Source organism: Leptosomus discolor, chromosome 5 (genome assembly GCF_034619465.1).
Source record: "Leptosomus discolor isolate bLepDis1 chromosome 5, bLepDis1.hap2, whole genome shotgun sequence".
Taxonomy (NCBI): Eukaryota; Metazoa; Chordata; class Aves; order Leptosomiformes; family Leptosomidae; genus Leptosomus; species Leptosomus discolor.
Window position 1 is genome coordinate 58,498,616 of NC_141395.1, and position 23,643 is coordinate 58,522,258.

At 36.4% G+C, this 23,643-nt stretch overlaps 1 protein-coding gene across 3 annotated transcripts in view; it reads left to right on the forward strand.

Annotated features, from left to right (window-relative positions):
• The window catches only part of VPS13B (vacuolar protein sorting 13 homolog B), a 480,656-nt gene that overhangs the window by 108,275 nt on the left and 348,738 nt on the right, over window positions 1-23,643 (forward strand). The window lies entirely within an intron of this gene.

Genomic DNA, 23,643 nt, shown 5'->3' on the forward strand with positions numbered 1-23,643 from the left:
TAAAAAAATGTTACTTAACTGTTGTGAAACTGCTGAAGATATGCAAGTCTGAGTGATGATGATATAAATAATGAAATTGGTTACCTGTCATCCTTTTGCAAAACAGATGTGGAGTAAAGTAAGGATTTTGACCAATTTACAGTCTTCATCTGCATAAAGGTCATCCAAAAGAAAATAATATAATTTTTCTTTATGTTTCTGTGCAGACTAGAGTAATTTAGGTCCACTATTGTTTAGACCCATTATTGTTTATCTGTTGTGAACGAACAAATAACAAGAATAATTGAGATATTTTGGAATCTCCATCATTACCAGTCTTTGAGAACATGTTAGGAGAATGATTCAGATGTAGTAAATCATGACTTGAAGCAGAATGGTAGATTAGACTACCACTGGAAGTCTTCATCAGTCCTGTTTTTCTGAGTCCTATTTTTCTTTTTCAGTCCTGTTGTTTTTTAAAGTTAAAACTGTGCTGATCTGATGGTGCAAAAAACCTGTTGTATTTTCAAGTGTGTAATCCTTGGTATAACTGTTTTAAGTGCTTAGTTTTTCCTTCTTTCCCAAAAGTCACTGATTCTCTTCATTGCTTGATTCTGTGTGGGTCACCTAAGGATGAGATTGTACTAGAATTTCTGAAGGTTGCATGTTTACAATCCATAGCTCACAGAAATGTGAAAACACAGTCATTTGGTCATTTCAGATGGTCGTAGGGTTTGCACAGTTCCAAAGTAAATTGTTCCATCATTTAACGTTTCAGTCCTTCAGTTCAATGAACTGTGATCCAACCGTGTTAACAACGTATCTGCAGAAGAGAAATCTGTAGCACAGATTTTATTACTTAGAATAAAGTAAATGAACATTTTAGTATGCTTATATTGATCTTCTTTTGTTCATGGCTTAATGTTTGACCTGGTGAATTTTATACTTCTGTAGTTGTACTTTGCGTTATCTAGATGAAGACAGCTTTGCTGTCTACTGTTTTGACCTAATTCTGGGCTTGTTTGGTTCTGTAAGCCTACTACCTCTTGTGGGAATACCTTTGTGTAAAATTTAGTATCATGCCTTGTTGAAAATCATCCTTGTACTTAGTGTCGGCTTCCATGTGCTTGAACAGTAACATGTACGTGTGCAAGTTTCTAAAAAAACCCTGAGCTCAGGGAAGTTGGAATTTGAGCTTTTTGTCTCCCTTTTTCTTTTCTTTTTTTTTTTTCTGTTTCTTCTTCTTTTTTCTGTGAAGTAACGATGAACATGATACAGTCAATAAGGAACTTTTCAGTAAACTAGGCACATCTGTTAATCACTGATATTCTTTTACGAACATGCAGTTTGGTTTCTCCAACATAAAACAACAGCTGCCTAATGTTCCTTGGGAGTCCTTGATTTGGGTTCCCGTCTGCCATTACATGCCCCTGTGCTCCTCTGGGCTTGTGCAGATTGGCCATGATGGGCTGATGACTCCTGTGGTGGGCCTGGGAGCAGCCCGGCAGGGTATTATTTGGGCTTCCCCTCCTGGCGTTGTCTCTCTGAGCATCTTTGTGGGTGTACAGTTCAGCTTTTATAGCATAACCTGACATCTCAGGGAAATAACAGGCTTTTTGTCAATAGATTGTGTTTTCCATCTGGTCACAACTTGTTTGTAGCTATGTGCTGAAGTAGTACAGAAATACTTCAAGAAAATAACTTTCCATCCTTGTGGTGTTGTGGATTAATTGTTTATTTGCACAATTTTGTACCAATAATGCAAGTATAAACACATTTGCTTTGTTTTCTTTTATAGCTCTTTCCCATTATTCCTTGGCTTTTCTGATTTTATTTCTATGAAATCATAGTGTTCTTGCAGTGAAAATTAACAATAAGATTAAAGATCTCTTTGCTTTCACTTTATTCTGTTTCCCAGGGGATTTCTTTCTTGAAATTCATTGCTTTCATTCTGCTGTTACAAGAATCATAAACTGTGTTTCATGAGTACTGTTGCCCAAATTATGCTCTACCTTTACATTTTCAAACTTCTAAAAGCCACCTTTCTAACTAATTAGAAATATAGCAGGAGAAACAGCTATGTCTCCATCTAGATTCTTACCCCTCTGTTGAAAATAAATAAGCAAGCCCTGCCCAGGCATGACATTATTCTCAGAAAAAGAAAGGGCTTATGTTGTTTGTCTTCCTATTTTTAATGGTCTGGTTATCCAGAGATTTTCAGCAAGTCTGCCTGCCTGCAATCTGGATCACAAGATTTTACACATTCTTGATACACAGTACCACGCCATGCTTTTTTTGTCCTTTGTGAACAAACTGTGCCCTCCTATAGAAATGTTCTATTTATGCTTTTCCCTTCCAGATCTGTTCTGACAATTTTGAAAATACAGAGACTGCAAATTTTTCTTCTATAGTTTACTACTTCCACATAGCTACTCTCAAATGTGTTTGCCATTTGTTTACATAGTCTACATTTTTCTCAGCTGCCTATGTCTGTATTACTACTTTTTGTGTGGTGATTGAAGAGAGTTATTGGTCTGAAACAGTTGTTGCTGAGCTCCTTATGTATTTATTGAGGCTTTGTGCCAGGTGCTTTTTGTGAGTGAGTGATGTGCCTCTGTAACATACTCATTCAGTATTACTTGAACTCAGAAATGATACCACAAGCCTTTGTATCCCCTCAGCATAGATCATTTTTAGCAGGAATTATGGTCCCTAGTTGTATGCTTTTTTCCAGCACAGCCATCTCCTTCAGTTTTAAAACTGCGTCACTGAAACTGTGCTTACAATATGGGCTAAGACATGCTGCAGGGAAAAAACAAGAGATGAATTGGGGGGAAAAACAGAAAGAAAAAACGGAAAGGGAGGGAAAAGGGAGAAAGAGGATCAGCTATTAAAAAGGGAAGAGAGATACAATGGAAGACGTAGCAAGAAGAAGCAGGTAGAAAGAGCTGCTGTAGAAAAGCAGTAGAAGTTGAGAAAGCCATAATCTACTAGGAAGACAAGTACAGATACACGAGTTGCAGGAGGAGGAGAGAATGTCAGAGAAAAACACATGACTTACTGGCCCTTTGACGTGTTGTGGAGAGTCTCACAAGGTATGAAAGCCTCTTTGGGAGCCTGTCTACTGGGTAACTGCTGGAGGACTTTCTCTGGACGTAGTTTAAAAAGGGAGCTCTGCACTGAGTATTTCCACAAACATAGGAACAGAATTTATCGTTAGTATCTGGGGTTCTGTCCTGCGCTTTCATCTGGAGCAGAAAAACATTTCTGCTCCAAAACTTCCTTCAAAACTAATTTAGGGTGAAGGTGGTGTAGGGATTCAGAACAAACTCTCAAACTCTTTCCTGCACAAATTCTTGTTGGGAATAGATTAATGGAATACCAGGAAAGGAAAATTGCTTGAAGATTAATGCTGTTATGTCCCCCACCTACCTTCCTCCCCTTGTTCTCCATAAACCTTTTTCTACTAGGAGAAAACCACTTTCCTCAATTGTTTCATAATTTGTTGGTTATTAGACTTGCTGTCTTCATCAGATATAGTCTGAGTTTCTCTTTTGATTAACTTGTCCAAAGGCAAGCTGTCTGAAAAAACAGTTTTGAAGTCTCAAAAGCAAGTTGTGTGTCTTTGGTTTCTGACAGAATTCAAGAATGATGTGCCTGTGCTACTTAAATTTCTTATTTGTCATACATATTAGTAAGGTCTGTTACTTAGAACTACCAGTAAAAAGATGTGTTCAGTACTGTGAGTAGCTGATTGAGCTCAGAACTTGCGGAGGACAGGTAAGATGAGTACATCAAGAAGGATATATGGGTTTTACACTAGGTATTTATTGTATATATGTTTAAATATTATGCCTTCCTTAGCTTGAGACGATTTAATCCTAAGAACAGATTTTTGCTTATAACTGATATGGAATTTAAAGATACAGATAATGGCTTTTTGAAAGCACCTAACTCCCTTTATTGCAGTGACACCTTAGCACTTTTGTCATCCATAATTTTAAATGCCTACTTGGCAAAGGTTCTTTTCAAATGTCAGCTGGTATTTTTAGGGTTCAGAGAAGCCATGACAGTTAAAAATTTTGAGATAAATATAAACAATGAAAGTTATTACTTGTATGAATAGACTTTACCATTAAAATGTACAAGAAAGATTCGTACTGCCTAAAATAGGAGTTGTGCAAGAACAAAAAGAATAGAAAATTTGAAATAGTAGATGGGAATACAAAGTGACAAACTGCAAAACAAGAAATGAATAAATAAAACAGCTGCAACCAACTGTTCGTTCTTTTTCATGGGTCAAGAAAAAGGCGTTGTTAACGTTTTGATAATGTGTTAAATCTAAAAAAGAAAAGAACAAAAGCAGTCTTCAAGCCACACAGCTCTTTGGAAATTTATGTTTGTGTTTTTGTTTTTTTTATAATCCTTTTGGTATACAAGCACAACAGTATGTTACATGTCACTTAAATAACATGTTAGTTCTTACACTTGCACATGCTAGTGAAATATCCAGATTTTGCATTTTATCCACTATAAATGTGGAAGCAAACATGAATCTGAAATGCTTTCTGCATTTTTGCAAGTAGATATATTGACGTTAATAAAATTATTTTACAATTATTATTATACTTTTTTTTTACAAAAACAAGCATAGAAACCACCAAAATTTTAGAAAAATGGTGCCAGTTAAGATCTTTCAGAGGTTGAGCATAATTAATCCTATGGAGTAATTTTACTGTGTATTTTTTCATTATTTATTAGTCGGTACCTGAAGCACTCAGTTTCTAACCATTTCAGCCTGCCAAGAAAACATACACACGGTCACACATGGCTTTAGTTTACTCTGGAAAACTGGAACTTGCTACCACTTTTTCCTTGTCCTATTCAGGTAGTTCATTATTTTGTTGACAGTTCGGTTCCATTAATCTGGTATTTTTGGGAAAATTGCTTGCAGACCTTACATTTCTCTATTGAAGGTGATCAAATAGGCATTTGAATCCCTCATGTAAATGATGTCTTAAAGTTAAAATAAAATCTACTTTCCAGAAAGTAACTGTAAAACTATTTTATGCAAGATTTCATGTGGGATACCTTAATGGTTGAATAATAAATTTTACCTCATAAAAATGAAATTCAATAATACAGTAGCTTTCTCAGCGCAGTAGCATCTGGTTGAATCTCATGAGAGCCAATATTTTCCAACTCATTAGGATCATGTCGTTCTGTATGTCGTCAACATTGACTTAGCCAAGCTACCTTTACTTACATAACCGCCAAACTATTAAATAGGTCTCTTGTGGAGTGAAGTCAAATATTCCTCTTATTTTGCTTTAGCCTTGGAAGAAGAGAAGAAAATGTACATACTGTAACATTTAAACATCTGGTCTAAGCCACATCAGGGTAACACTGAGGAAAGTAACAGGATTCAGTATTCTTCCCAGGTGTACATATAAAAAAGTGTTGTGGAGCTGCTGCATAGTTCTTTTAACCACTTAGGAAAAAGACTGAAATAAGTGACTTGCCTTTCTAATACCCATGCTTTTAAAACTGCTTTCTTCCTCTTACCTACTCCCCTGCCACTAAACCCCAAAACACAAAACCCAGCAAAAGCCCAACATTTCGAAGTTCAGTGGTAATGCAGATTGTTAAAGCTCTGATCACTTCCTTGCAACATACTGGCATTTAATCTCTGCTTGATTCTCATAACTTGGCCAGTTTTGGCATTTGTTTTGAGGAGTATGATTTAAACTTTCTGTTTAAAATCAAAGTGTAAGAGTGTATTCTTTAAGTAATTGCTTGGGAGTGGCTGGACACAGCTGTATGAAACTTGCACAGTATAAACAGTTGACTGTCTTGCATGGGTGATGTGTCCTTATCCTTCATGTTGGCTTCCAAATGCAATGTGTAAATAGTATTATTTTTATACATTGTACATTTCTGTGAAAGTCTGGTAGATTATCAACTGTAATTTCACATGGAAGCAGAGTATGGATAAGCAGCCTAAGCACAATTTGTTCTTTATCTTAATTATTTGACCTTGATATAGTTGTGTATAATCTTTTATTTCCACTAACTGTAGACATATTCAGTGATATTCTTAAATTGTGAACTGACTTACACTGAACATGGGATAGAGGGGACATTTTATCACTTTACTATGTAATCAGTGGGCTTTAGCTTGTCGAGTGTCTTCTTAACAAATCCTCTGCCTGAAGCAACAATTCTGTAGTGGCCTGAAATGTGGAACTAACATATGAATTAAGCATGTAAACCAGTAATTATAATTGACTTTTCTTTTTTTCTGGGCTAATTAATATACACTAATGAGCTTTGAATTTTAAAAATGGTGGTAGGCATACTTAAGGCATTCATACAATCTTAACTCTCATTTGTAACTTTGTGCTAAAGAGTCTAAGGTACTTAAAAATCCACTTGAGATTTTTTAAGTGTCTGTTATGGTGAAAGTGAATGTATACAGAGTATCAACAGCACAGTTAAGGAGAAAAATAAAAGCTAAAAAAAATCAATAGGTTGTGAAAGGAGCACATATATACATGAAATCTATAGACATACATAAGTGCATGTAAGCTTCTTAAGTTGAATTGTGTTTCAGAGTTGCAGGAGAGCTCAGTTCAGTGTGTGTGTTGAAATTAACAGCGAACTCTTGTTGGGTATGTTGGTGGGCTACCAAACCCAAGACACCTTAAGCTTAGAGCTATAAATAGTGCCCTTCCTCCAGAGTCCGTAGTTTATTTTCACAAATAGCAATGGAAGCTATGACTGAGAGCACCTGTTTTGTTTGTTCAGCTGTTAGCTTTATGTTATTTCTTGTTCTATTAAGAAAGGTGTGTTTGCACAGCAGGGAAGTAGACTGCCTTTTTGCCTTATTCTAGCTGCCGTGTACTGCATCAGGTGAAAAACTCTACAGGGAAGCTGAGGTGGTGGCTTCTTTTCTAAGAGCAGTAGAGCATGCTGAGACTAAGCTACTGGAGTTCAGTGTTAGGAAAAGAAGACTGAGAAGAGCCTAAGTCGTGAATTGGCTGCATAATAGGAACTGCAAAATTTCTGAGAAGAGTTCAGAGTGGACACAACAAAAAGAAAGCGTCAGAGATAATGGAAGGAAAGATTATTTTTTGGGGGAGGACCCAGAGAAGTTGTCAAATTTAAAGTGAATCATTAAGGCACTGGTGGTTGCTGATATAAGAATAAAGCATGAATGAGAAGACCAGGGTGGTTTTTTCGTGCCTGTGTCTTAAGAAAAAGGTGCATGCAGAGGTCCTGCAACAGAAGTATTGACCCCAGTCATGCTACCTTTTGCTGAACAGTGTTTTTCAGAAGAGCAAAAGGAAACTTTTTCTTTACCTCTGGCAAAAAATAATAGGGTCAGAAAATTCAAGTTGGAAGGGACTGCAGGAAGTCTCTGGTCCAATCTTCTGCAACAGGCACAGTCAGTTATGGGATCAGACCAGGTTCCTTAGGGCTTTATCCAGTCAGGCCGTGAAAATCTCCAAGGGAGAGAATGCTGTACCTCTCTGTGCAACCTGTACTGCTGCTTGACTGTTCTCATAGTGAGAAAGCTTTTCGTTCTATCTGGGCAGAACCTTTCTTGTTTCAATGTATGACCGTTGTCTTTCATCCTCCTACTGTGCAGCACTGAGAAGGGACTATATATGTCTTCATCACAGCCTTCTCATACATACTGGAAGGATGCTGATAGGTCAAAAGTATTGCTGCTGTCACCTTTTTAAGTGTTAAAGCAAAATTATGACTGAGGAGTCCCAACTAGTGCTAGAACTTGGCGATGGTGCCTCTGGAATCTGTTGCTCTCGTAATTCTTATGCCAACTAGATTTAACCTGGGCTTCAATGCTATCAGTACATACAAACTCAGTTACACTGTTGTCCGATTAAGAAGTATACTAATGTATACTTCCAGCTCAGAAAATCACTCTGTGGTAGTTCGACAGTTGTGGAAATCTAAAAGTCAGTATCTCTCCTTTTCCCCTTCAGATTAAAGAATCCTGCTTTGTAGGATATTAGATCAGTTTATACAGTGAGATATTCTGAGAGGAAAATGAAAATGCATACAGGTCATACAGTACAATCAAATGATCAATAATCTATGTCTACTAATTGTATGATCTTTTCTGGTTATGGTTTCATGGTTTCATCTTAAAATGTAAGCAAAGCTGTTGTGGGCTGCTAAAACCTCCTCTGTTATAGGGTTTTCTTCACAAGTTTCATTGCTTGCGCTTCAGTAGTTGCTACTTAAAGATCTTAAATGTGTGCTATCATATTCTGTAGTGATGTTTCAAAATGCCACTGTTGGAGTGAACAGAAAACAAACATGTAACTTCTCCCCACCCCTGGTAAACAAATAATTGCAGATCCTTAGTTTAGGTTGTAAAACTGGGGTATAATATTTTCATACACACAATTCTCCCCCTTCTAATGGTTCTGTGCAGGTGAATGCCCTGTATGTGCATTAAAATAATATGTCAGCTATTAATTTTCAGCATCCAGTTATGATTTGGTATAAGAAACCCTTTCTGTGTCATTTATCTCTCCGTAATACATCCATGTCTTCCATTTTTAATCCATTTGGATACATAAAAGTATTAACATTTCTGTATGGAAATGGTTGAAAAAATGTGTGGGATCTTCCCCAATTATGTCAGCTGCAAGTGCCAAGAAATATAAGCATTAAAAAAGAGCACAAAGATAGTGACTAAATTAGGTATTTAACTGTTCTCCAAATTACTGTAGATGCAGAAGAAAATGCTCCAGGTAAGTTTTCCCATGTAGATTGTCACTTGCCGATGTTACACTCTCACTGAAGATCTTTTCTTGGAAAAACAAAACCCACTATGCTCAGGTTTATGCATGTAAAAAGAAAGAAGAGAATGGGAAAAGATTGTGTTGTATCACTCTGTTATGTATTTCATTCAATCTGAGTGAAATAGTCTGTTCACTTCGTCACACTGCGCGGGACAGTAGTTTTGTCTGAATAACAACGTGGGATTTTTTTGCCATTGTAGGGTTAAAGTTAAAAGTGCTTTGTCATCCTGAAACAACTTGGATCACTTTAAAAAAAATTGGAACATCTTATAGCATATTTTCCTCCTTGTTATTCAGAATGAGAAATTTTGAAGTTTGGAAAGTAGCAGGCTAATTAGAGGGTTTGATCCTGCTGAGGCAAGAAATATCAGCAAGGAAATTTTGAATGGAATAGAATATTAGGGAATGTAAATGAAATGAAAAAATACTAAGTACAGAATTGAAGAAGTTCCTGAGGAACTTAAAGGCTGATCTTGAGTTGTGAGTTTACATAATGTGTGTAGTCTTGATCAAATACAAGTTGCACTGAGTGACAAATTCCAAGTCTTGGACTGCTCCTTAAATCTTATAACAGTGCCTACAATACTAGTAGTTTAAAAAATATTGTAGACTTTGAAATTACTTTTTATGTAATGAACTCTCGTGAATGACATGGAAAATTACTTTCCATTTCTGGGGGTATTTTGGTTCTTGTGACAAAGATGATAAATACCAATGTTGTTCTTGACATAGAAAGATACCAGAGTGTTACGTACTGCAATACAAATTCCTAGTCTGATGCCTCACATGATTTATTGTTATATTAAATCAGGCTTTTTAAAAAGCTATATTATGCTGTGATTATTTTAAACTCAGAGATTATAGATCGAAATCCCAGTTTGTAATTGCATGGATATTCAAGAAAAAGATATTCTTTTCTAGGAATGTGTCTTGTGGGACAGTTGTTAAGGTGTTGAAACGCAGACTGTATGAGGAGTGATTGTTGTTTTTCCTATGTCACTAGTCCACCTCATAGGCATAGAATAAAATTAATGCAAGGTACATGTAAAAAGGTAATGGTTAGGACAGAAAGTCCTTACTGGAAAATACTAACCTACAATTAGAGCAGTGCTTTGACGACAAATTGTTTACGTTAGTATTGTGCTTCTAAAGGTGGGCAGTTTTTCTGGAGAAAATTCTGCCAATGGTAGAAATACAGACTAGCACAAAAAGGTAGGAACAATAAGGCAGACAAAGTTGGTGAAATCTTAAATTCTCAGGAAACTATAGTAAGCAAGAAAATTTTTAAATTAACATTTTTACAGCTTTAATTTTGGTTTTGGAGGAGAATTACTGAGGAATAAATGAATAAAGGGAGGCTTTCTGTTGCAGTGTTACTTCACGGTGAAGTATCCAGTGAATGTCTCTTCTGTTTGTGTGAAGTGTAATAGGAAAATTAAATATGCTACAGCAGATGTAACTGCTTTGATCTTGCTTTGAAGTGTTGTACTATTGTAAGAAAGTATTCATTACTTTGCAGTATTGCTGTTGAGGATTTTGGGCTTTGTCATGAATAAAGATACATATCACGCTATGCGATATGTTAATTAAAAGCTCAGATTCTAAGGAGACATCAGAGTTCTATGTATAACCACAGCTCCTGAATTTTGGGAGCTTTCTCTTATGCAAAATAAGAGCTCCTACATCTGGTTAACATCCTCCAAAACACACTTTGGAACCAGGGCTGCTGTCAATTCAGAGAAAGTAATCAGAGTTATTTCAAGAAACACCTTTGGTTTAGTTGAAGATCATCTAAATAAGCATAGTCCCCAGTCTGAGCTTAATTTGTTTCTGTTACAATTATATCATGAGGCTGGTATAGATACAGATCAAATCAAACATGTGTTTTACTTTTTTATCTTTTTTTTTTTCCTTTTTCACCCTCACTTTTTGCCTTTTTTTTTCTTTCTTTCTTTTTGTTGTTATTGTTGTAGGGGCAACGTGATTGATAAATCTAGATATTACAATACCTTATGCTGATTTCTCCTGTCTTTACACCCTGGACTTTTTGCTGCATCTCATTCATGGTCTTTTTCTCCTTTTACTATTTTTATGTTGGATCCTGGGATAGTCAACCCTTTTCTTCTTCTTTATTGGACTTCTTTGTTCTGATCTTTTTTCTTTTTTCTTTTGATTTGCCTCTTTTTTCTGCTTTTCTTTAATAAACAGCAGGGAATCTGATCAGTTAGATATGTCAGGGTAAAATTGTCTCTTGCATGGTAGCTACAAAAGTTGTTTTTCCTGTTAAAGATGGTTTTTCTGAAATGTAGATTTTTGTAACTGTTTTTTTTCCCCTTCAGTTATTGCAGAGCATGGGGAGTGACTATGTAGAAAATACAGAAGTTAAGAAAAAATGCAGCTCTCAAGTAGTTTTTTAGGAATGTTTTAAATCTATATTCGTGCAAAGGGTTTTTTGAAGTATTCCAGTAATTTTTCAAATTTTCCTATTTAAGACATCGATGTATTTTTTTTCTCAACCTGCTGTTGGAAAAAGAAAAACTTCATTGCTCTAGGGATCTGATTTTGGTAAGAAACTGCATTTAGTTCTGTTTCATATGAATTGTCACCTTATCAGGAGTATGTTACAGTTTGGTGCTCTGTTTTCCGAGAGAAGTGAATACTGGATGATTCAGAGGAAGATGCAAGAATCTAAACTTCATAGAAGCTAGTGCTAAATCCTTGCACCTCTGCAGATGCTTTGAGTTCCCTTCTTATGTTAGATCTCTTGTTTTTACCTTGCATGACGTACCATGGCTGGATACAGCAATTTTGTTACGCCAACTAGTTTAGTCTTGTATTAGCTGGCGTTTTTCATTCTCCTATGTGTAATCTCAGGTTTGTGATGTAGCCAACTCATCTTAAACTAGATATTTCTGTAATTGGAATTACTGGAGAAAAATTTCTAAAGAAAAGCAATAATAAGTAAAAATACTAATAAACTACTTGCATGCTTCAAGCTTAACAAGAAGAGTTTCTGTGCTGACTGAAACAGCTGTCCCAAAGTACTGTTTTAGGAAGTCAGGGAGTCTTTGAGATTTCAAATTTCATCTATCTTCTGGAATGTTTTTCTTATCTTTTTATTGTCTTACCAAAGAAAATCTTGCCTGAAAAAATCCCTTCTCTGGTATCTCTGTATCAGTCTATCTAGTGTGAGCTCAGTGGATTGTACTCAGGAGCTGTCTGGTGTCTTTTTAGGTAGAAAAAACCCCAAACTATCCTCCAAATGTGGTTGTACCCAACTGTTGGGTAGCTGGGTCCATTCAGCTTTCTGACTTTGTATTTCCTGATATTTTGGCTGTTAAAGGACTGTGTTAAATTCTGTTGCTCCTTTTTAACATACATAACAACATGTCATCTCAGAAATGCAGACCCCAATTAAATTTTGGGATGCAGAACTATAGTCTTTTCTGAGTACCTTAGAGTTGTTATCACTGTGAAGAATTAGCTATCCATCTGCAGTGAGTGTCAGCAAAAGGAGGAGTTAAATAAGAGCCTGGTTTAGTTGTTTGCTTGGTAAGAGGGAAGGTTTCAAACTTCTACGCTTCCAAAGGACAACTAGAATTATGAATAAAGTAGGTGTTTTTCAGTGACACTGTGGACATCACAGAGTCCATTTTACCTAGTGGAATGGAGATGTGTGACAACCCTGCCTGCCAGAAGGGAACGAAATCTCCTCTTCCCTTCCATCCAAAAGCTGTCAAAGCAAAAGTGGGGGTTTTTGTGGTCTCTTACAAACCCAGGAACTGGGAAAAGGGAGGATGATTTTTTTTTTTTTTAAAAAAAAACAGTTCTACTGTCATGCTTCCCAGCTTTTAAATGTAGTTTTTATATGAGTGCTTGATGGTGGTTGGTGGTTATTGGCTGTTGTGAGTAGTTATGACTGCGTGCTTGATATGCTCTTGGCAGTAAATGTCTGACTGGCAAGTTTGGAGTTGTAGGGTATACAGTCTAAAACATCTGTAAGATATCTGTTATATTAATCTTTTTGCAGATTCTTTTAGAGTCCCGCTTAGCTTCTAAAGAACATAGTTTCTGCGTGTATTCAACAGCTTTTCAAATGCTGGGAAATTATGTTATAATGAAGATAACGTACAGTTCAGAAGCACCACAGCACTATTCTGGGCACAGTCTTAGGAAATTGCATCTAAAAATATACTGTTTGTGCCAACAAACCAGATCACTTCAGAAACATTAGGAGTCCAAAGGTATTTATGTCTACTCTTTTTAGACTGACTGTAAGCTTTAAAGCAAAGCTTTGAGGCACTGACATAGCAGCATTTGCAGTTTTGTTGAAAGCTCATATGATTATATCTTGCTATAGATCTCATAGCTCCTGGTTTCGTCAGTTAGCTCTGTATTCTGTCCACTGGGATTAGATGAGGTGGTTGTGATCACCAAAGTGCTAAGCACTTGATCTTCTGTCTTTCAAGAGAGCTTTTTATAAAACTTGCTTTGATGTGTACTTCGTGTCCAGGCTACTTTCCCAGTGGGATCACTTTTATGCTGCTATCTGTTCATATGTTGCAGTATCCCATATGTTATCAATGAAACACAGCTTGCCAGCAGATTTGTGCTTATCACCAAGATGGTACCTCTACCATATTCAGCAATAAGAACAACTACTTATTTAATTCATAAAATTTGCCTTCTGTAATTTTGCACAAAGGCTTGAAAATCTCTCTTTGCATGTACAGAATATTCAGTAAATACAGGAAAAAAAAGTAGATGAAAAAGAGAATAGTACTGGACCAAGCTATTGTCATGATCTCAGTCTTCCCATCTTATGACTTCCCAATTCCTTTGCTACCTTCATTTGGATGATTTGTTTGAGTTCGCATATAAACCTTTAGGGGAGTTTCTTTCGAACGGTGTCAATAAAGAGCTGTTCTAACTTAAAAACAGGAGGGGAAAATGCTCAACAGAAAAGAGCTGGTTATCAGGTTTTAGGGCATTGCAGTAAGCACTAGAAAGTCCACACGTATGGTTGTGAGGTAAGATGAAATAAAGAAATACAGTTCAGAGCATTTGCTGAAAAACATATTTTTTTGGAATATTTGTCTATCAAGCTTTCAGTCAGATGCATTTGCTATGGCAGGATTTCATGAGACAATTGGGCTGCAAAAAAAGAAGCTGCAGACTTTATAACAGAATACCTTGAAGCACATGTTCAAGTAAAATGGATGATTTTCTAGGGAACTGAATTTGTGTATTTCCCTCCCTGTTACATTCTGAAGCTGGTCTGATTTATGAAGATTGTCATTCTATAATATTACCCAATCTTTTCTGGAAACCATCTAGCTGTACAGATACTTCTAGGGTGAACATGAGACTGTTTTCCTGCACCAGGTGGTTTTCAAAATGGCATGAATATCTGTATGTTAATTAGTTTTTGTGAGCTTTTCTTTAATTTTCCCTTGAAATTCTTGTTTGCTGCAGTGAATAAGATTTCTTTGTGTGTGGCATAGCAATTTCTCTATGTGTATGTATTGCATTCCTTAATCTCCTTTGCAGTCCGTTCTTTCAGTTTTACTCTCAGTTGTTTGAATATAATTGAAGATATTCAGATAACATGTTTGTTTTCTGTGCATTTATAGTACTTTAAAAGTTTCTACTGCAAAGAATGGGGAGACTTGAAGCTTTAATAAGCCAGCCTGGGTATGTGCCTGAGTATTATCTATTTGGAATTTCAGTCCACACATCATCTATGAAAGCAGAAGCTTCTGATAGATCCTGGAAATATTGCAGAAGTCAGTTTGAAAACTTTACAAAGAGTGGCAGAAAACCAAAATTGTTTGAGGTCGCAGGATATTGAAAAGACCTGGTGGTGCAAAGAGGAGATTTGGGTTTCTGGGTTTCTAGAATCTGCCTGGGGAAGGGGTGGCAAAGGGGGATCCAATACCGACAGCCAGCACTCTCCCAGGGCAGCTTCCGAGGAGGTTTGTGTGTCACTTTGCTGTCACCCATTGCAATAGCAATGCAGTCACGGTGCCCCAGGGCAGTTAAAAGGGGGGATCCTCTTGGACCCCACTGCCAGGGGTTCCCAACCAGGACAGAGCTGGCTCAGCCCAGACTGATGTTATGATTCAGTAGCATGAAAAATGGAGAATAATGAAGGAGGAGAGCCCTAATATGTGAATGTTCTCTGCATCAGTGAGCAGGTCTACAGGTGTTGGTGTACTCCTCCTCTTGGAGCTAAGAATCTTGAGTTTGATTATGGTGGTAGAAGCAAGGGTAAGGACTGAATTTGAGGTGGCTGGTGACTTGCGTGTGGGAATGAATACTTGCGCTGCTCAAGCAGAGGTAGGTGCTCTTTGAAACCATGATGGAATGGTGATTGTGTCAGGTTTTTTCACGTGGTGGTTTAAAATGTATCAAAAAGGTCAGAGTTGCAATTTGTTCGTAAACCTTTCTGAAATTTGAGGAATAATGTTTTAAGCAACTCTTCTCTAAGGCTCACTTCCTTCTTTTTCTATCCTGCAGTATGACTTGCAATTGCTGCCCAAAATGGTAGTGAAAAATAATGAGCAGATAAAACAGGTAAAATAGGGCTATGAACTATAGTGTAAATTTTTTTAACCAACTCTGTTTGCTTTATTGCTGTTTTGAAACTTTTTTCGTTAATAATACATTGTTTAATAAGTTGTAGTCACTAGAGGTCTTTCTAGCATCTCACAATCTAAAGGAAAAGATATGCCCTCCATTTCTGTAAAACTCGCTTCAATTTTCTTCTATACTTAGGAGTCATGTCCTATTTCACTGGAGTAGTACAGAGCCTTTTTCTTTTAGTCAATCAGAAAATGACTTCTTAGTGCAGTTGCACTTGAAAATCACAGTTCAGAGCCAAAGTGCCCTTATGGGTGCTTCCGTGTTTGGACACAGCTTACCAGGTGGAGCTCAGGAACTTGCTGGCCATAGTGTCAGGATGCTTTCTTCTTTTCATAAGCCATTGAATTATTATTTAAACAAAAGAGTTAATACTTTTAATTTCTGTAATTCACTTTTACCTGTATCAAATGCATATATATCCTTTTGGCTAAGTCTGTGTTTTCAAGTGGGGAATATCTTCTCATCCTTTGCCATTTTTTGTCTTAGCTTTCACTAATTTTAAGCATATAAACAAAAAGAGCATAATGTTGAGAAACAGCTCCATGGTTGTCCTGCATCAGATTAGTGCTACATGTTGTTTTGACCTGCAGGAAGCTTTGAAGAACGTCTTGACTTCCAACATTGTTCAAGTCGTCATTTTGGCATTCAAAAAGCCGTTGATCTTAAGCCTCACATGGACTGTGGAGTCGTGGGGTGAAACTTTTGACAAAAATTGCTTTGCAAGCCTGGAAGAGTTGCTTTGTAAGAGGCCACTCTACTCGTATTTGAGGCAACTCCATCCTGTATTCAAAATGAAGCTTTTCTGTCTAGCAAATAGATGTGTAGCAAGTTCCAGTAGCCAAAACAAGTTCCAGTTAAAAGATGCTTTTTTTACGTTGACAATAGTTAATGACTGCAACAAGTTACAGAGACTGCAGAGGGTTTTTTGATAGATTCATGCTGCTGTTTAAATACTTGCGGGGGGAGTCCTGTGGCCTGTATTTTAAAAGAATTGAGGCTGGATGATCACAAGGCTTCCTTCTTTTCCTTTTTGTTCTGTGTTACTTGATGCTTCACAAATTATTTTCTGTTTGAAATGTTATTTCCCCCAGATCTCTAACTGGAGCCAGCTGATTTCTGAACTATCGTCTTGATCCGGCTGTGTCTATTTAATGCAGTTGACCCTTGTTAGCTTTTGGTGCTAGCTGAAGTTGTATATTTTGCTGTTGGTTTATATTTAATTTGTGTCTTGTTGTGTGTATGTTTTCTTTATATGAGGCTTCTGTTCATTCTGTTGCATATTAACCTAATAGGTTTATCTGTAGTGACTGGTGATGGAGAAATGAAATGTTTCATCAGTATTATGAGAATCCAGGCTTACAGTACCAAATCATAAGAAAAGTTGATGAAGTTTGCTGACTGTGACATGTTATAGAAGTTGGCTTGTCTGTCTTTTGCTTTACTATTTGTTTTAAATACAAACTGTTAAATGGTGTTAGGATAAACCCCATGAAACTGACTGTCTGAAGTTAAATAAGTGTAATGTAATTACCTGATGATTGCAATGTCATTCATGACTGTAATATTTAAAATCAAAAAACCCCGAAAGCAACAAACATATTTTGTTTTATAGTGACTATACTATTGGAAACATTCTTTACCTCCTTAGGAAGTTATCGAGCAACAACTATTGAATAATTGTCTTGATATGTATTGCCAGAATTCAGAGATATGTTGTAATTCTAGACATTGGCAAGAATGAATCTCTCTTTAGTTGAGGATAGCTGGTTTTCATTGTGAGGCATTTGTATTTAGCTGACTACCTCATATTTTTTCTGTTTTGCACAGTTTTTCTTTGGCCAAAGAATCTTCCTAATGACAAGGGGAAAAAATAAAAATGTAAATAGAGAAATGTTTCAGCAGCATTCTGCTTGCCCAAGGTGTTCTGTGGAGGGGATGGCTTGAGTTTGTATGATTTCAAAGATTTCTAACATGGCTGTTCATGCTATTTACTTGCTACAAAAGTTAGTGGGTTTATGGACTGCCATGTAATGTGGATAGAAGCCTTTTGACTTATCAGTTATCCTTGCTGAAATTAGATTGTTCTGGCACTAAAACCTTTGTTGGGAAGGTAAAATAGCAACTTCTTCACTTTCTGTTCTTGATGCGGGCAATCACCTTTATTGGCCTTGGAACCTAAATGTGTCAGGTGAATTCCTTAAGCCTACTGTGAGTTGCCTGTGTTTTATCCTGCTTTTCACGGTACCACATAGTGTTGTGCAGTGCTACTATTTTTATACTTCTGGTTCAACACCTGTTTCTTTGTTGTGGTTTTTTTTTTTAAAAAAGTCTTCCAGAATATATAAGTACAACAGAGTTGTCCTTTAGATCATTCTCATCTGTGTTAAGAACTGTTTGATATTTCAGTTGTAGGACTCTGTTTCCCAACAAAAATCATGTGACATCAGCAGTGAGGTGCAATAAGAGCTCTCTTAGGATTACTTTAAATAGAATGGAAGACTTTGGGTATATAAGGTTGTGTGGCCTTGAATGTGATTTTTATTTGATATATGAGCTGTGACATAGCTATTGCATGACTGAGATGTGCCTGTAAGCGATGTAGAGTACAGATGGGGTTTCTCTGAAACAAAGCCAGCAACTAAATCTGAATGTGCTCATTTAAAGGGTAAAGAATACTTCATAAAACATATGGAAACATTTCTATGTTTTTTCATTAAATAGGCTTCTTACTCTTACGCAGTTTTTATGATTGTTCATGCTAATATGTCATTTACCTGAATCAGGACTGCCTATGCATCTGTTTGGTTTAGTGACATTTGTATAATGTTATGAATATTTTATTTAAAAGCACATTAAATCTAATTTTCTATTTTATTATCCAGAACTTTTCATCATTTCAAAGGTGAAATATTCCTTTTCACAGAACTGTTGGAAAAAACCATACCATTATGCATTGCAAAATATATGATTTAGGAAGAATGTCAAATGATAATAATGGGGCAGTTGCACAGTATGATTTGAATTACATGGTTATTGGTATCCACTGAAATAAAATCCAGGGTTATGTACATTTGAACAAGAAATGTAGACTAAATTTATACAAAGAGGATCTCGCTCTTCAAAAGCACGGATGCTGAAAATGTCCAGGAATTGTAGCAACCCACAACTCAACAGGGACTTTGTGTCATACTGTGTCAACAGGAGCTAGTGAGAATTTTGTGTGTGTGATAACAGAATGATAAGTAAAAATATGAATATGTAAACATACATTTTATATGTGATGTGTATAAGGTAGAAGATAATGCTTATGTCCACTTTTTGTAGCTTAAAAAGAAAATTGAAAATTAGAAGAGGGCACAGAGGAGATCTGTAAAGTTCATATGGGAATTGGAGAAAGAGACCTTCAATTGAAATAAGTAATGAATGTATCTTTGTCCTCTTCGATTTGAAAAATGACCTGATTGTGCCACCTGTGTACTTTCAAATTAGTAGTAAATTAGGTAGCAATTTTTTTTTCCTTTTGTTTGGTAAAACTGTCCAGTTAAACCCATGGAGATTGGTATGTTAAAAATAAAGGGCACATTTCCAGTGGTGAGAATGGTTACGTTTAGGCCAGCCTATCAAGAGAAGTGTAGAAGCTTCAAAAAATTTTATGGCTTATACTGGAGGAAGCAGTTACTCCTTGAATTAGCTGTCATCAGACTAACCCAGCTTCCAAAGGATGCCAAGCAAAAGGCGTCATTTCCACGTGGGAAGGAGTCATGCTGTAGAACATCCTGTTAGAGGAGAATGTGGTTGCTGTTGGTTTACGTTAAACAAACAAACAGACAAAACAACCTCTGGATAAATATGGAGAAGAACACAAAATGGTGGAAAGGCTCTTGAAACAAAGACAACCCTTCTGATTCATGAGTCCTACGTTCTTAGTAGTTGGAGGATTGTCTAGGAAATGTCATTCAGACTTTCCCTGTTCTGGCACTGTTCCTTAGGAATATAGTGTTTGTTCCAGGTGGGGTGTTGGGCTAGATGGACCTCCAGTTTAACTCCTACATTCTTCAGTGATCTTTTGAATGCAAACTGTTTATGTGAAGGAAACATTTTTATCTTAATTGAAATGAAAATCTGGATGTTAGTCTAAGATATACATACAGCAAATATATGTTGTAAATTAATAATTTTTTAATGCAAACTCAAATTATCCAGTACAAGGAACTTCTCTCCCTTATTTCTTTCTTAATGGGTGTTTTCTTCTTAATGCCTAATAAAATTCTATGAAAGTTAGTAGGGACTTTTGACAATGTAGTGGCTTCTTGGAAGGAAACTATTATTTTCAGCAGGTGATAAGTATTTTACTCTTTGTTGTCTTGTGTAACTCACCATTAGGACAAGTGACTGTCTAGGTTACTTGATACTGAAGATAGTCCTGCTGGATCATGTTATAGGAAGAAACGATCTCTCGCTGTGTCTCTTGCACACATGCTATATATATGTATTGATTTGCATTACTTGCACTATGTTAGATGTTTGGACTTGTTCTGCGAAAATGAAGGATGTATTCAAATGTTGTTTATACAGTTTTACTCAAAGCTCTATTACTGAGCCTATTAGTTATGTCTTTTTATTCTTTCTTACTAATTGTGTAGAGGGACTTTCTATACAGTTTCTTTACTGTCTTGTCTTTTGCTTTCCTTCACTCTGTAGGGGCTTGGCTTAATTTGCCTTAAACTTCCATCTTTTCTTCCTCTTCACTTAATGTTTGACAGTTCATTCTTTTCTTTTTTGTTTCTACCATTGAGAATCCAAAGCATCTGAGCTTCTTCTGAGCATATGTGTTCTGTAATTACTTACAGGGCCCCTGTGGAAGAAATACACGTTATTAATTTTTGTCATTTTATGAAAAAAAAAAAATCAAATCCAGAATTTCTGAACACTTAATTGGTAATATTTTTCTAGCTAATTTATTTGCAGAGATGGGAGTTGGAAACTGCAAATCCTGTTTGTCAGTCCTACCCACGCATCTGTCTCCTCGTTCCCTGATTTGAGATCCTTAGTTAGGCTCTAATTGCTTTAAATTTGAAACATCCTTTAGTAGTATGTGTGTGATATCTTATATTATGGATGTAATTTTTTTTTTTTTTTGCTATGATGGCAAATCCATAGTGGGTTTTAACACTTAAATATATTAAATTAATGTAGTGGTGGCATTCGTAACTGGTCTTCAGAGTCACTAATCTAGCATAACAGGGCCCTGATGCCTGAGGTCTCTAGGCATTAGCTCAAAATAAATATTTACCTTTGCAAGGAAGGATATTAAGTACATTACCCAGAAACAAAGTAGTGGTTTGTGTTCTTTCTCTGTAATTATTATTTCATTTATAATGGATTCAGAGTTTTGTTTTGTTCCCCTTCAGCCCCATGATGACAGTGTGTTTGAATCAGATTTCTTTTTTGAAGTATTTTTTTTGGTCTAATCATACCGCTAATGGAAGGCTTTAAGGGTTCAGGGAATAAACACATAAAATGCGGATCTAGCTCTTGCAAAGACATTGGTAGTCTTTTTGAAACCTTTGATACCTGTTCTTGTACACGCTATTGAAGAGTTTTGGTGCCAGGTTTTGATTGCAGGCATTCTCATAAGGGTAAGAGGGTTTTTATTATTTTTAGCTGATGTAGGATCATACTACTGTATAAAGGAGTGGTCCTCCCTTCCACTTCTGACAGCAGCTTTCCCACACCTTCTAATGATCAAGCAGATAGTTCAGCTTGCAGATCCAGCTGGAAATGGCTCCTTCTGAAGACTGTTTTTCAGTCAGTTTAGCCATTTATCTGGCTTACAATGTGCCCACATGAGCACTAGAAGGCAACTCAAGGCAGAGGGAATGACGGTATTGCCCCAAGGGAGAACAACTCAGAGCTGAATGAATTTATAAGCTGGTCTTGGTATCACACTCTGCAGCAATCTCAAACTTTTATTTTAATGCATCAGTTTCTTTTCTTTTACTTTCTGGAAGATGCACAATCTTGCAGGTTAAGGTTGTTTACATTCCTTGTGTGTTTAAAGTAATTATTAATACCGAGTTCTTATTGTTTACAATGGACTTAGGTAAATTGCATAGGATTATTTGTGCCTCATCTATTAATGCTGAAGTCCATACTGTCTCAATCAAAAGGATGTCAAAGTCGATGAAATTCTGCATTCTACTACACTGTAATATACTTGTAGCATTGTGCCCAAACTGCTTTTTGTGTTTACCTCTTGAGAGGTAAGACAGCAGAAACTTCTTTTAGTAACATCCCTACATTGAAAATTTTCAAAGCAGGTATCTGTAGTCAGCATGTAGGTAGGATTTAGTATCTCAATGTTGAAGTGGCAAGTAACTTTCTATAAAGCAAAGCTTTAGTTTCTTTTAAACTTGCTGTGCAGCTGCATGGGTGTGCTGTGCAAAGAAAACTACTATTTGTAGCCAAAACTATTCTAAGCATTAATATTATCCACAGTATAAAACCAGTTACAATCATTTTTGTAAGAGCTACTACACCTGGCCTGTAGATATTCTTAGTTAACAAGAAAAGTCCTTCTTGTGTGGTATTACTGGAACAAATATGAATGTATTTTGTTTGTGATTTGGGTTTTGGGGGGATAGTGGTGGGGTTAGTTTGGTTTACTCTGTGTTCTATGCAAATCTTCCTGAAGTCTCTCAGTCACATTTCCTTCTAACTAAATAACTGATTTCAGTGTTTTGATATATTTGAAATCTGAACAAAAATTCTCTGTACATCAGGCTGTATGGCTGTATTTGGTGCAGTTTCTTAATAAAATAAGTGAATACATTGCCTCAACTCTTAATCAGCCAACTGTGCCGCTGATGACCCAATATTTACGGTGTAATGCTGCCACTGTTGAAACTCAGCCAGACTCCAGAGACCTCTCTGTTATACACTGCTGTAGGCAGTTCTTTGGGTGTAGAGCCAAATACCTTTTTCCCTTGGTTTCGTTTCCACTTTCATTTCCTTTGGGATTTTTATTTCCTAAGGAAGGTTGGCCTTTCCTTCAGTTGCTTGAATACGTCAATCGTCTACCTGTTTTGTGGTTACTGGGTGCAACTGGAACAAGAGTATTTTCTTTTGTTTTCATCTTTGTTTCTTTATATTTCCCTTGAGTATGCCATGTGTTGGTGTAGGCATGGTATTTTTTATACTAGAAAAGTAACTGATCAGCAACACAGATGAAATTTCTTTAGGTGGCATTCTTCTAAGATAGTTATCATTACTTTCAGTTCATACAATTGCAGCAGAAATATTTTAGACTTCTGCAAATTTTTAGGGAATGTTACAGAATTGTCAGTTTATGTGTAGCTGAAAAGCAGCTTAATGAATTGTAAAACTGCTATGTTCCTTTTTTAAAAAACATAACAAATGCATTATCTGTAAGGAAGTTGGAGTAATTCTAAATGAGTAGGTTTCGAGAACTGCCAGAAGCTTCCATTTTTAACATTAACACCTGTCTTCTGGAAAACCAAAATTTGATCATCAGCGAGATTATTCTTAATCTTCCTTATTAAAACATCTGGATATTTTTAGTCTTACCTTACAGCGATGGCATACTGAGCAGAGGAAATACGAGCATTCTTATACAAGAAATGAGATCTCTGTCTTGTTTTCTTTTATTTTACACATTGCATTCATTTGTGTCCATATCCTTTAAAAGACATTTGAGTCTTAAGTATTGGGCTAGTATGTCTATTTTAGCTTTGCTGCCAGAGTTAGAAATCTTTACTTTTTTTACATTTGGATCACTGTTACGGGGTAAATGGACTTTTACAAATCATGTTAACGTCATCTTCTCTTTCCTTAATTTCCTATTGTAAATAGTTTATGCCTTTTTTATGGTCTGTCTTTTGTGTATTGTCTCCTGTTGCAATGAAGTACTTTGGGTTGGCAAGATACCAACCCAGATCTTTCCACCTGTGAATGTATGGGCAGTTGTATAGTTTCTCATGATAGGATGAAGCCTATTGAAAGTCGGTGTGTTTAACATCAGTTGCCATTCCATCAAGCTGGTTTACGCGCTGCTTCTGTGTACTGTGTGAAAAGGTTATCAGTTAATTATTTCTTTTGGGAATTAATTTGAAACATATGTCTGACTTATTAATTATGCATTCTGGTTGGTGTGTTGACAAAT